This window comes from Orbicella faveolata, unplaced genomic scaffold, assembly GCF_042242905.1.
Source record: "Orbicella faveolata isolate gen_17 unplaced genomic scaffold, um_ofav_v1 contig_26, whole genome shotgun sequence".
NCBI lineage: Eukaryota > Metazoa > Cnidaria > Anthozoa > Scleractinia > Merulinidae > Orbicella > Orbicella faveolata.
This window is the reverse complement of record NW_028301554.1, coordinates 17934099-17948119: the sequence shown is the minus strand read 5'-3', so window position 1 is coordinate 17948119 and position 14021 is coordinate 17934099. Positions and strand designations below refer to the sequence as shown.

General features: G+C 39.5%; 1 long non-coding RNA gene across 1 annotated transcript; it reads left to right on the top strand.

The window, feature by feature from the left end:
• The first annotated feature begins 1907 nt into the window (after positions 1 to 1907).
• LOC149108399 (uncharacterized) lies at positions 1908 to 13267 on the top strand. The gene is made up of 3 exons (XR_016208966.1): positions 1908 to 2170; positions 7681 to 7745; positions 9579 to 13267. It is a non-coding gene; the product is annotated as an uncharacterized LOC149108399 (long non-coding RNA).
• Positions 13268 to 14021: the final 754 nt, after the last annotated feature.

Sequence of the window (14021 nt, the reverse complement as noted above, 5' to 3'; positions counted from 1 at the left end):
CAGAACAACGTAATAAAAATATTGCACAAACTGCTGGCTTATCTTCATAAAAAATTAGAAATTAAGATAATAAACTTCATTCTAAGCCAACGACGTTTCCAATAATGTTTGAGCAAACCATGAAAAGTTTTTCCCGAAATAGCTTGTCAAAGGTTGGCAAGATTTAATCTAGTTATATGTTTAATTAGTTTAGTTATATATGTTTAATTAATCTAGTTTAATCTAGTTTTATATGTTTAATTATATAACAATCAAATGAATGCGCGCGATCTGATTGGTCAATCAGCTATGGTTTATTGTGCCAGTAAACTCACGGAAATTTCGCGTGTCTTCTGAATTATTATGTAGAAGCAATAGACCACAAGTTTCTATGGTTTAGTGGCATGATAAACAACTTGGGATGTTGGAAGAAGACTCGAAGAAATCGTTAATCACTCGCCTGCGGCTCGTGATTTATGAATTCTTCTCGTGTTCTTCCAACATCCCGCGTGGTTTATCGGACTATAAACCATAAAAACTTGTTGTCTATTGCTTAATTAATCTAGTTATGCGTTTACTTAATCTAGTTATATGTTTAATTAATCTAGTTATATGCTTAAGCGATTAATGGTCCGCCTAGATAAGCACTTGCTGTCCGCGGGCCAAATAACATGTAATTTTAAAATGAAGGAAAATAAAGATTATTGTTGTTGTTGACTTTACGAAAACGCAACGCTTAAATAGGAATTGAAGGGAAAACCTATATAGTCTATATTGGAATACCCTGGAATCATTGCAAAGCAGAGTTTTTTACTCAGTAGAGGTAGAACTAAAATCTCTGCGAAGATCGGAGTGGAATTATATGTGGATTATAAATTGGAATATAAATTGCAATGTTTACAGGGGAAGTCACATCAGTCTTAGCCGGTTTTCATGCAGGTCCTCTGTCCTGGTCAAATTGGAATTTGGAGTGTTGGTTTTTGTGGAGGGAGTAAAACCGAAGAACCCGGAGAAAAAACCCTCGGAGCAAGGCGAGAAAAATAACAAACTCAACCCACATACAGTGTATGGCATCGGGCGGGAATCAAACTCAAGCCACATTGGTGGGAGGCGAGCCAAGCCATCCCTACTCCCCGCGAGGAGCATTATTAATGAAGGAATCACTTACAAAGGAAAAACTGATTTTTCTAGATCTTGCTCTTATTCGCAGCCACAAATTAGGCTGAATCTAATATTTTTAGATTTAATTTTACGAGGTATTTCTGATGGGAAGCAGTCCCGTCCAATTATGATATACATGCAGGTATATCTCTTTTTGTTAATTTGTCTTATATTTTTGTTTTTGCTATGGAGACGTGGACATTAAGCCTTCAGTCAATCTGACATGGTGAGGTTTTTTCATTACAAAAAACACTTTGCATTTATACTGTTCACGATGATTTCTACAACAATAGACCTTATTCAGTCATGATAGCCACCATGATGGTTTCATTTTATAATCATGTCAGTTTTAGCTAATTTCTGTGGTCTGCCAAAGGCCAAACACTGCAAAGATGTCAAAAATGTAACGGACTTATTAAATAGCTAGTTTCAGGACAGGAATTTGTATTATATCAAGAGTGATGGGCTCCTGATTTTATTGTTTTGTTTATGCATTTGATAATGACCAGTACGAACTAGAACAGAGATGAAGATGAGCTGTAAACGTCTTTTGTTGAAGGTTCTTCTTGTTTTGCGGAGTAAGCAATTCATAAAAATTTGGGTTTTTTTTTGGTGTTTTATCGTCAAAGTACGGTGTAGGGGCGATTTTCAGCTTCGAGTTTTAACGCTAATCAGGAGCCATAATCGATTATGGCTCCTGCGCTAATATAGTACTGTACATGTACATGTAATGTAATTTTACTGTTTATGCTCTCGTGTCCCTCCCCTCCCCACTCCTCTCACGTTCTAGCTATCTCCCAGTGATCTTTGCGAGTGTAGTTCGTTCCGCCATTTTGGCACGTGTGCAAGAAAAATAATGGAAAGTTGAGTTTATTTTAATTTCAAAGGTTTTTTCTTTGTTTTTAAACGGCTTGAACCAGTGATATTACTTGATCTGGGTCATAAACTAACTTTCTTCACTTTTTTGCTTGTCGGAACCAGGAGGTGGAATGTGGAGACGTACTTGTTGTTGACAACTTCTGAGGCTAAGGTAATCTGATGTAAGCGCGCTTGTAAATTGTTTTGAGTTGTGATTACCTTACAGTTTGATAAGATAAATACTTGACTAGGTAATAGGATAGTACATAAACGATGCATGTGTATCCATCAGAGTTTATTCTGCTTTTAATGCACCTATCAATGGCTTGCCCCAGGATGGGGGATCGGGTAACCCTGGGGAAATTTGACATTTTCAGGTTTTAAAATGTCAATTTCCCCTCCTTTGAGTCTCCATTGTAAGTCAAATTCCCATCCCTGGGGACCACAGACCTTGCATAGTACGTTCAATGAAATGATAGGCACTTACAACAAGTTTATTGCAAGTGGTATTTTCCAAGATGGCACACCACTCATCACTCATTCCCAGATCCGCTCAACTTTTCAAGAAGGCGGTCGAGTCAAATTTCCGACCCTGGGGACTGTTGAGGATGTCAAAATCCCAACCTGTGTTTGCTTTAGTCTAATTCCCATGGGTTTTATGATGCTCCCATCCTGGGGCAAACCATTGATAGGTGCAGAAGAGGCACGTAAACTGAGAAACATGTAGCGCGATATTTCTGGTGGCCATTCCATTTGATATCCGTGCCCCTCCACCTCCCTCCCCCGTATTGAGGACCTTTCAATTTTACCGCCCCTTTCCCCCCCCCCCTCCCCAAGAAAGGAAGATCAAAGTGCCAACACACCTTCCCCTTCAGAATTTATTAGAAGAACAAAGGTGCCGGCACAGTTGCCCTTTTAGAAACGGCCTTTGAAGACTCCCCCTTCCCCCTCAGATCTCCTGGCGTCTCAATTGGGGTGGGGGGGAAGGTGCAAGGGGTATGAGTTATTCAAGCCATACCAAGAGCAATAGACCTTTTCACGGTTTCTGATGCCATTGGGCTTTTAGGGGGGAGCAACCATGGCAAAACATGACGGAGGTTTACCCACTAAAAAATTTAAGTCCAAGAGGTCTTCTAATCTTGTACGCGACTTATCATCGCATGCCAGGAAACGTAACATGAAACAGGACCCGATACATGTTTTGTTTGTCACGCAGTCTTGCCTTTGCGATCATGCTTAAAGGTGTTCCTCATCTTCGTTATTTGCCACGAGTTTCCTGCCAGTTTTTTCTTCTTTGATCATTTGGAACTGACACATGTTCCTGGGCGTTCAACGAACAACAGCTTGGCGCCCATATTGGATTTGGGCCAGCCTTTGTCTTCGGCTCCACCACCTTCGGAGACAACCTCCTTGGTTTCAACAGATGCAGTGGCCCCAATGCCTACTTTCACTCTTTCATAGCAGGACCTCTCCCAGGCCTTTTCTCAGGCGTTAGGCGAGTCACTCAACCTCTGGCTCGCCAACTTGCTCATTGGCGAGAAACTTGGTTTGAGGCACAACTTCGTTGACTCCCATTTCCAGTTATCCACCACTTTCTTCTGCGACTGGTCCATTCAGTGGAAATATCGTTGTGTCTTCGTTTATCTCCACGTATTGCATGTTAGGCAATTCTGCGTTATCCACGCCGGCTATTGTCAGGGCGCCATCTTTGTTTGATTCTCGTGGTGCCATGAGTGGATCGCCGTCCACCACTATCCAGTCTCCCACTCCATCATTTTCTTTGGTTTCTTCAATCTCGTCCACGTTGTCACTAAATAGGTCATTCATGGTGGGTCCAGGGTACTCCCCAGCTCTTGAAAAGCTGGTGACAAAGGTCAGGTCAGGCCAGTTTGTCAATCTAACTGACTTGTTAGGTGAAAACCTGAAAGCTATGGATACAGAACCCCAAACCTACCTGGAAAGAAAACTTCTTGTTAAGTCCTGCAAAAAAAGAGTTCAAGAAATTACTGACGTCATAACCTGGGTTTTCTCCTGGATTCTCTGCAGCGCTTATCAGTCCAGGTGGCCAGACTTAACTCATTACAAGCTTCTCATCTTGAAGATGTCACGCCAATTCCCAAGCCTGACTTCATTACGACATTGCGTTCAGAGAAGACGCTGCCTCATCAGGTTTGGCAGACTGGTCTTGCATGAATCTTGACTTGTATAATTTTCACACTTGTACTTCGCTGCCACAATAGAGCCTACCATCTAGTGCTCCATCTCTAACCTCACAAGTTGTTGATCATAGAACGATGGTACTTACTGTTGGCCATTTGGCCAATACAGTTACTGCCATAGCTGTGCAAAATGTGAAGGTGAGCATCCTCGCATCAACTGTCTCTTTCTGTCCTCGAGTCAGCAGTTGCAGTCAGCTACCCCTCCCTGGAGCAAACGCCAGCAGCTGTAAGGTGGTAGCCAGATTGTCCCATCCTATGTTCCAGCAGAACTTTGTACATACAGCTGTAATGTTGATATTCCTTGATCCGTTCAGAGTTCAAACGTTGTATTTCCCATACCTGTTACTGTTCTTACATTGACACAAGACTCCATTGTCAAGCCTCTTTTCACTTCAGTTCCAACCTCTCGTCCCTATTAATTTTATCTTCCTTCATGGGCTCCCTGCAGCAAGGTCTGGTCTCTCCATCTAGTGTTACTCTAATAAATGCTGAAAAACGTAGGCATGAACAGGGCTCGAAAAATATTTGAATTCCACCTTGCCCGTTGGGCAAGTAACTCTCAAATTTTGCTTGCCCGGGGCACTTCCCCGCTTGCCCAAGTTTTCAAACTCATTAATAATTCATGAACCCCAAAATGAACAAACTACAGGCGTGTTTTAATGTAATAAACCCATCTTGACTGTAGTCGTACGTCGTCTTAGTGCTGATCACTTTCATGTTTATGCCATTATATTGTAATACTTCCACAACTTTTAACTTCTTCATTCTACTTTTATGGCGTCAAATTCAACTTTCCCTGGAATTTTCGAACGTGATTAAAAAAGTGTCACCAGGAATTAAATTTTGTCCCACAGCATCTTTTGCCAGTGCCTCCCAGTTGAAGAAACAAAGTTTGCGAAGTTGTAGTAGTTCGTTCAAGTACTTGTGAGCCGTGAGTGCGCGTCACGCAATCAACAAAACAACGCTTTAAATTGCAATTTTCGTCAAGCTTCATCTACTTCAACACTTGATTACCCTTGAGCCTAAAATTTACCTTTTCTTCTCAAAATTGTTATCAAAAATTTAGTCCGCGAACGGCTTGCCTGGGTCGTTGCCCATGGGGCAAGTAAGGAGAGAAAGTTACTTGCCCGAAGGGATAATCTACTTGTCCTGGACGACCGGATGGGGTTTTTTTTGAGCCCTGCATGAACTGCGCTTCCATTCTGATTAGGCCCGGTTGGATTATGTGATTTCCAGTCTCGGCATGGGTTTTCATCTTGGTTTCAACCCTTTGGCAGTTTCATTAAAGTTGGCAAGTCAGAAGATGCTTTCAGCTTCACTTCAGCCTTCACTTATTGACCAGTATCTCCACACAGAACTTGAGAAAGGCCTTGCACTAACTTTAGTCACTCACCGAAGTTTCAGACTCTAAAGTGGAGGTTTTCCTTATGAAATTTGTCTCCAAAGAAGACCAAAATTTGACATTGTTGCCGCAGTACTCAGCAGCCACTCCGCGTGTTCGTGCCATCATTTTGTCCAAGACATTTTGTCCAAATGGCTTCTGACAAGCCTATTAACTACCACTCTGGGCTATGGCTGCTCTGAAGCTGTATTATTATCGGCCAAACAAGCTCAAAACTCCAAAAATGAAAGTAGTGAAGATAGGGAAGTGGATAATCGCTTGGAAAAAATACATTTTACCTACCTTATGAAGGATGCAAAGTTAGTTGTAGGTTTTTCTCCTTCCTGCCCATTTCAAGTTGGACGGAATTAAGTCACATAAACACGGCCTGGCTGCCAAGTACAGTTCAAAATGGTGTCCTCCGAAGTCGCTTCTTTTGAGATGAATTTCTTCAGGATAGCAGGCACTTAAGGGGCAGTCTCACCAAGATTTAGTGCTACTTAAAAGTCCAATGAAGGTGTTGGTATTAATTGGAAATCCACTAGTAGTTGCCTAACCTTGCTAAAATGCACCGTACTAGTCACGAAAGTTGTTTACAACTGTTATGGCAACGGATGAGTAGGAAAAAAGTGGTCTAAACCTTGAAAATATCGGGCCAACATTTTCGAGTTTGACAATGTTACTTGGAGGAAAATCACTAAAAATCATTGATCTCTTAGCGATTGAGTTTTTGCCTTTTTTTTGTCGTTTTAAGGTGTCAGTGGGTACACCTTTATAATTTTAGTATAGTTTGCACAAAAACCTTAGAAGACCTCTAGTGATACTGCCCCTTTAAACTTCAGTGGGTGAAAAAGCTGAATGTTTACTTGCTATAGGTGAAGACAAAAATGTAACCTTTTTGGAGTGACCTGCTCCTTTAGTAAATATTATTATGGCCATTTCATTGAAATGTGACAATATACAAAACTGCGACCCACGTGATAAAAATAATGGTGCTGCATGGGCTTTGTAACTAAATTAGTGTCATTATTTGTTGCTGCAAATATTACAACCAACACCTCGATTGTACAAAAATTGGGAACTTTGATCTTCAGTTACAATTAATAATAGGCCATGTGTGGAATCAAAACATGCATTACTTATTATTACCTAATTTGCATAGATCTTTTTCGTGGGCAAAGCTTCTCATGTTTCAGTAAATGTATAGGGAAAAATGGAGAATCTAATGTCTAACAACTGATACTGAGAGCATTTGAGGGAAATAGCCTAGCTAGAAAAGCCACAATTAAGGTTTTCATTTTTCCATACATTTGTTTGTAAAAGCAAGTAACAATTGGTGGGAAAATTTAGAGACATTTCTATGGAATATTAAAAGTGCAATTCCTTGTATCACAGCAAATCTACAGATCTTCAAATTTGGTCAAAAAAACCTTCTGCTGGGTACATGTATCTTTTTCTTGTAACTCATAATATACTCAGAATGTCCATCAATCACTCTCAATTCATTGGGCATCAAACTTTTAAGTTGTCCCATGGATACATTTACAGTAATTTTTGCTGTGTTTGCCCCCAAAGCAAGATGGCATCAGAAACCGTGAAAAGGGTCTCTTCCAGCTTTTCATGTGCTCTCCAAACTCTCAAGTGCACCAATAATGTATTAGAGCCACGCTAAGTGTGAACCAATAGCAACAGAGATTGGAACTAATTATACAAAGAGATTGGAAATACTGTTTACAAGGAAGAAACAACTTTTATTTGAAATGATGAAATCAAAATTCTCTTGTTCATTGTATGCATACAAGTGGTAAATTAGACAAACTCTGCTCTGTAGTCAAGACTTTATCAATGGTTTGTGGAGCTAGAAAACCCCCACAAAAAAACCTTTCCTACTTTTACATGTGTGGGAGGATGGCAGTGACATCTAGATATATATGCCTCTGTGTTGGGAGCATGCTCCCTTTAAATTTTCCTATATCAGTATAGGTAAAGTGCTTGAAATGCAAAGTTTGTATGCAGTTGGAAAACGTTGAAGAGATGTTGTCTTGGTTTCAACTTAACACTGACATTAATCTTGTTTTCCAGATGAGATTTTAACAGAAAACCGAGTGGTTCATGGCCTCTGCAATCAGCATGTAGCAGTTATCCAGGTAAGCTTACTGATTAATAATAATTCTTGATTAATTTAATCAAATAGGTCTGGGTTGCACTAGAGCCAATTTTGTTTTTATAAGTAATAAATCTGTCAACACGTAGCATAAAATAAGTGTGACCCCCAGTTTAAAACACTTGCCAATTTTTTGTGGATTGCCAAATTTTCCCCAATCTTCAAAGAAGCCGAAGTGCTGCCTCAGAGGCTTCCAAATTTTGGCAAAGCAAGCAATTTTGTTTTTTAACCATTTAACTGTCATATTTTTTAAAACATGTCTGGATAAAATTAGGGCAAGAAAATAACTTTGACAGCTAGTCCAGTTTGGCGCATGTTATGGCAGGACAAAATCATTTTTTATCTGGTCCATCTGACGTTTTTTACAGTTATTTCAAGGCAAACGAGGAATATGAGCGGCATTTTTATTCAGATTCTTATGACTCGTACCCTGGATCAGCAATTTGAAGCGATAGCTTCAGCAAGACAATCTTCTTTGATCACAAGTGGCGCAAGCAACAGCACAAACGCAAGCTGAGCAAACTCTACTTGTCCAATTATGGGCTGAAAATCATGCATTGCATCATGAATATCATGAATATGTCTCAATTGCTCTTACTGGTGGTATTAACACAAATGTATACAAGTTGTGTATTTCTTCGTCATGGTAGCATTAAGCTATCATTGTTGTAGATTGAGCCAATTGAGAAATGGTATCGCTGTCTACGACCTTTTTTTCCCTCTCTGATTTTTTTCGGAAGAATTGTCGAGAGAAAATGAGATGGAATTATTTATCATGAGAATTATATTTAAATTGTAGTTTACATTGTTGGTATCTTTTCTTTACATTTATCGTTTGGTTGATGAAAATAAAATGAATAAATAAAAACATGGAAGCAAACTCCATGCCATTCCTTGTTTTCCAGCGGGATCATTTGTGGTCTACATTGGGGATAATTTGAGGTTTGAGATCATTTGCGGTCCAATTTGGGGATCATTTGCGGTCGGGGATCATTTGCAGTGCTGTACAGTAATGATGCACTCTTGGAATTATTAAAACATTTCATTTTTTTTTATTGTCAATTTCAGTAGGTTAAGATGTTCAAAGAACTTATTTTTACAAGTGAATTTATAATGCTCAGTGTATTGTTTTTTTGGTCTGGATGATAGTCCACGTAAGCTCTCAATCTTGATTTGATGATGTTGATTTTAGTCGCCGGGCTGGCGACTCCCATTGCAAGTTAGTCTCCAAAATTCTAGTTGCCATGGCGACTAAAATGGTTGCAACTTGGAGGGTTGTTTATTATTATTCGGTTTTGTTTTTGCAGAACTTTTGGTCTTGTTTGATTTTGTGAACCTTGACATAACTCAATCAATATAAATACTGTTACTGTATACTTAAATGGCTTTACTTCATAACTTGTTATTGCTTATGGAAATGTGGTATTTCAGGGTTATCAACCATTCGCGAGAATGCTATTTGACCCTTTAAAAAGTCTTTAAATACTGATGAATATTAATATGACCCTATTAAAGCTATTAAAGCTTTTTAAGACAAATTCTGAAGGAACCTGTTTTCAACAAACACCCTGTATTAAGCAGACACCAGCACAGGCCCTAAGGGTGTGTGCCTAATACAGGTTTGACTGTGTAGGGACCCTATTTTAAAGCTACATGTATTTTACCCCTGTCCAGAAAGATCATGAAAACTATGACAAAATCAGGTTTAAAATAGCTTTAAAATCTGTGAATTGTTTAGTAATTGGTAATAAGTTTTCTTGTAATATTTTTAACTTGGCTCTTAAGCAAGGTATTAATTTTAATCTTTCTTTTCCAGATCAGATGCCATCAGTGACAAAGTGGACCAAAGCATGAAGCAGTTATCTTTAGAAGGGTTGCATAATTTGTTTTGCAATCCAGCTTTTGGGTGAACCAGGTCAACAAAGCTCTTGAATAAGCCAAGTTCAACATTGAGAAATTGAATTCAGTCATGCAATCTATTCTGCCATGGTTGATTTGTACAATGAATAGACTGAAGAGCTCTCAAATAACACTTTTTTTAACAATACTGTTTTGAATTAATTTTAAATCAGATAATTGTTAAAATATTCTGTAGCCATCTTCAAAAGTCCTACTCGGCCAACAGACTAGTTAACTGACTGATCATTTGCCTGATTGATTGACTGACTGATTGACAGACTGATGGACAGAGGAATGGACGGACGTACTGACTGACTAACAGACTGACAGATGGATGGAAGAATGGAAGTAAGCACTGACTAACCAACTGACTGACTGAATGATTAATTGACTTAGACATGGACTGACTGGTCAATTGCCTGATTGATTGACTGACTGATGGATTGTCTAATTTACTGACTGGCTGATTAGCTAACTGACTGCCAGACAGGCTGACTGACTGGACTGACAGACTGACTGACTGATGGATTGTTTAACTGACTGACTGCCTAACTAACTGACTGACGGGCAGGTGGTTTGACTAAATGATTGACTGACTGTGATTGACAGACTGACTGGCCAACTGAGTGACTGATTGACAGACAGACAGACTGATCTGACTGACTGACCTACTCACTGACTGATTGACTGCCTGCCTCCTTGATGATCAATTGTCTAATTAATTGATTGACTGACCGACTGACTGCCTGAGTGCCAGACTGACTGGCTGGTTAATTCTCTGGTTGATTTACTGACTGACTGATTGATTGGCTGACTGATTGGCTGACTGACTGGCTGACTGATTGACTAACTGATTGGCTGACTGACTGGCTGATTGATTCTCCAATTGATTGATTGATTGATTGATTGATTAATTGATTGATTGATTGATTGATTGACTGATTGATTGATTGATTGATTGACTGAAATACCGGCTGGTGAATGGATGAACGGACTGACTGAGTGACTGATCAAGTGCTGAAGACCAATTTTGAACCAATTGCCAATTGCCTGATTGATTGACTGACTGGTGGATTGCCCAGTTTACTGACTGGCTGATTGGCTAACTGACTGTCAAACAGGCTGACTGACTGGTTGACTGGCTGACTGACTGGACTCACAGACAGACTGACTGACTGACTGACTGACTGACTGACTGATGGATTGTTTAACTGACTGACTGCCTAACTAACTGACTGACTGCCTAACTAACTGACTGATGGGCAGATGAACTGACTAAATGATTGACTGGCTGTGATTGACAGACTGACTGGCCAACTGACTAACTGATAGACAGACTGATCTGACTGACTGACGTACTCACTGACTGATTGACTGCCTGCCTCCTTGATGATCAATTGTCTAATTAATTGATTGACTGACCGACTGACTGCCTGAGTGCCAGACTGACTGGCTGGTTAATTCTCTGGTTGATTGACTGACTGACTGACTGACTGATTGACTGATTGATTGGCTGACTGATTGGCTGACTGACTGGCTGATTGATTCTCCGATTGATTGATTGATTGATTGATTGACTGAAATACCAGCTGGTGGATGGATGAACGGACTGACTGAGTGACTGATCAAGTGCTTAAGACCAAATTGGAACCTTTTGTTATCATACTGATTGACTGATCGATTAACAGAAACGGGGATGTAAGAACCTGCTGACAGATGGGCAACTGAACAAACAAACTAACCGACAGCCATGTGAGTCAGAATGAGAGACTGACTGACAGACAGACAGACAGACAGACAGAACAATTTAGACAAACAGACTGATTGGCAAACTAAGTTACACACTTGATTTTAACTTCAGTTTTATAGAGAGCCTCTGTTTATTCATGTGATCTTGGTACAGTACACTGCATGTCTGACATATCAAACACAGTCGAACCTCTCTAAGTGACCACTTTGTGAAAATTGACCATCTCGAGTCTGATAAACAAGTCTAAGAATTGTCTCGTGCAGCCGAATTACTAAACTTTTATAAGCAGTCCATTGGTTTTGCAAAATTCATAACAGGTCACCTGTGGGTGGTTTGACTGTATTTCATTCAACTGTAAACATTGATGGGTACGTTTTCAAAACAGTTCCTTGTTTCTTGGCCACTGTTTGGTTGAGTTTCGTTAAATTCGGCAACAGATGCTTGTTGAGTCAAAAAGAACCAGGTCATTAAATCTCATTTCCTAAAGACGTGACTGATTTGGCTTGTGTACTAAACGAACGTAATGTCATGCAAGACAAGACTGAGGCACATGTATCTAACTATTTGTCTTGGGAGTTCAAAACTTCAGCTAAAGCACACTCTGTCAGTTACAATTTTTCCAAGCAACTGCAAAGTTAGAAGAAGGACAGTTCTTTCAAATTTTTTTTTAGCAGTTTGAGAATTGTTTTTAAACCGTAGAGAAAACGACAATTTAAAGAGCAACTGATTGCAGAACTAAAGTTTAAAATATTGTTTTGATCTTTCAAAAATATTAATGTAAATATTTAATATGATGCGTGCAAACAGCATGCAGAAATTTGCATATTTTTGTTCTTAGGATTTTCAAGCCCAATTTGTTTTCACAAATTAGAATTGTAACTTTGACAACAATTTTGCTGCAATCTCGAATGAATTTCGTGATGCTTCCCAGTTTGGAAATTATGGAATGAAAATTACGCGCAGAAATTTGGGCGTTAAATGGCACGCTGTGGCTAGAGCAGATTTATTTCGGTTGATCATTTGATATGCTTTCGGGACCTTCGCGCTTTTTCTTGGCAGCAAATTTAAGCAAGACAAGCACCAAAAGTATTCATTTCGTATCCGGCTTCGAATTTTCCTCGGGTTTACTGCCGATTTATTTGGAAACGAGCCCCACAATGGAATTTTAGTTGAGGGTTTTGAAAAACGTACTCTGAGCCAGTCCCAAGATTGATGGACATATTATTTCTCCTTGTAGTATCAATACATTTCCAAGCAGACAGGTGACTGGAATAAAGAAAATTATCAGCTCGGGATATTGTCTTGATATACCACCAAATTCCGAAAACTAGGATCAAAACACTTTGGGCAATTAGTAAGGAGAATTGATGTGTCCAGCTTAGGACTAATACAGTTATGTTTACAGTAACTGAGGTCTTATTAAAACTAAGCGGTACGATTCCAGACTGGTTTTAGTAAACGGTTTGTTTCTGTTACAATGTGCGCCACAGATACGATCAAAATTTAATAGGAAAACAACCTGGCACTTAGGATCGTCACGCAACACGACGCGACATCTTGTCACGCTTGTCACTTTACGTGACGACCCTTACGTGAGGGTTTGCATGCTTGATAACAAAATATATATTTTGTGCGTTTTGAAATGCTGAACAGACGTATCAGTGACATACATTGACATGAGAAACGAGCTGTTTACTAAAACTAAGTGTCAATCGTACTGCTAAGTTTTCTTAAGACTTCTCCAGAACTTGGCTTATTTTAGAGAGTTCATCTGGTTCACTCAAACGGTTGGATTGCAAAATAAAACAAGGGGAAAAGATAACAAAATTTTATTGAAATAAAAATTGTCTTCCTTGTCCATGACTTAAAGTTAAAAAATAAAAATAAAAAAAGTAATCTAGCCAATCGTGTCCCTGTTGTTTAGGCTGCTTCCACTCTGCCTTCACTAGTCAGCGTTGTTTCTTTTATCCTCATTTAATATTCCAACTTTGAAATCCTGGTCTGTTTTATCTGATTCCTTTACCCGTGCCGGGAACAGTTGAACACCTGGAAGAGTTGACCGTTTGCTCTCAAGTGGGGTAGACAGCGTAAAGGAAAGTGAGAGTTTGCTTCCCATGCCTCCAGGGTCTCAGTCTTAATTTGTCACAATGCCACACTCTAGTAATTTTGGAATTAATGAGTTTAAAAAAAATTAATACGCATGCCAAATTCGAAAGTTGATTCAAGATGCTAATCCGCGAGTCAATGTATCGAAAAAAATAATTTGCCGATAAGCTCGCCCTCCCGGAATATTTTGGATGGAAACCCATTTAAGTTGGAAATGTCTGCAACCTGGACAAGAAAAACCGAAGCGCTAAAGTGTGGCGCTCAATTTCAGTGCATCACCGTTGAAAGCAAAGAAAGATTTGAACACAGAATCCGCCAGTCTGACCTCCGACCAAACCTCCGACCGACCGTCATTCCACAAACTTCACCAAAGAGCACAAGTCACTAAAAGTCTTTCATCTGTGAAGCTACCGATGTCGGGTAACTTTCTTTAATTTGGATGAAAGAAATTGGCCGATATATGTTTTAAAAATAAAAATATTGCAAAAAGTTTTAGTTAATTAT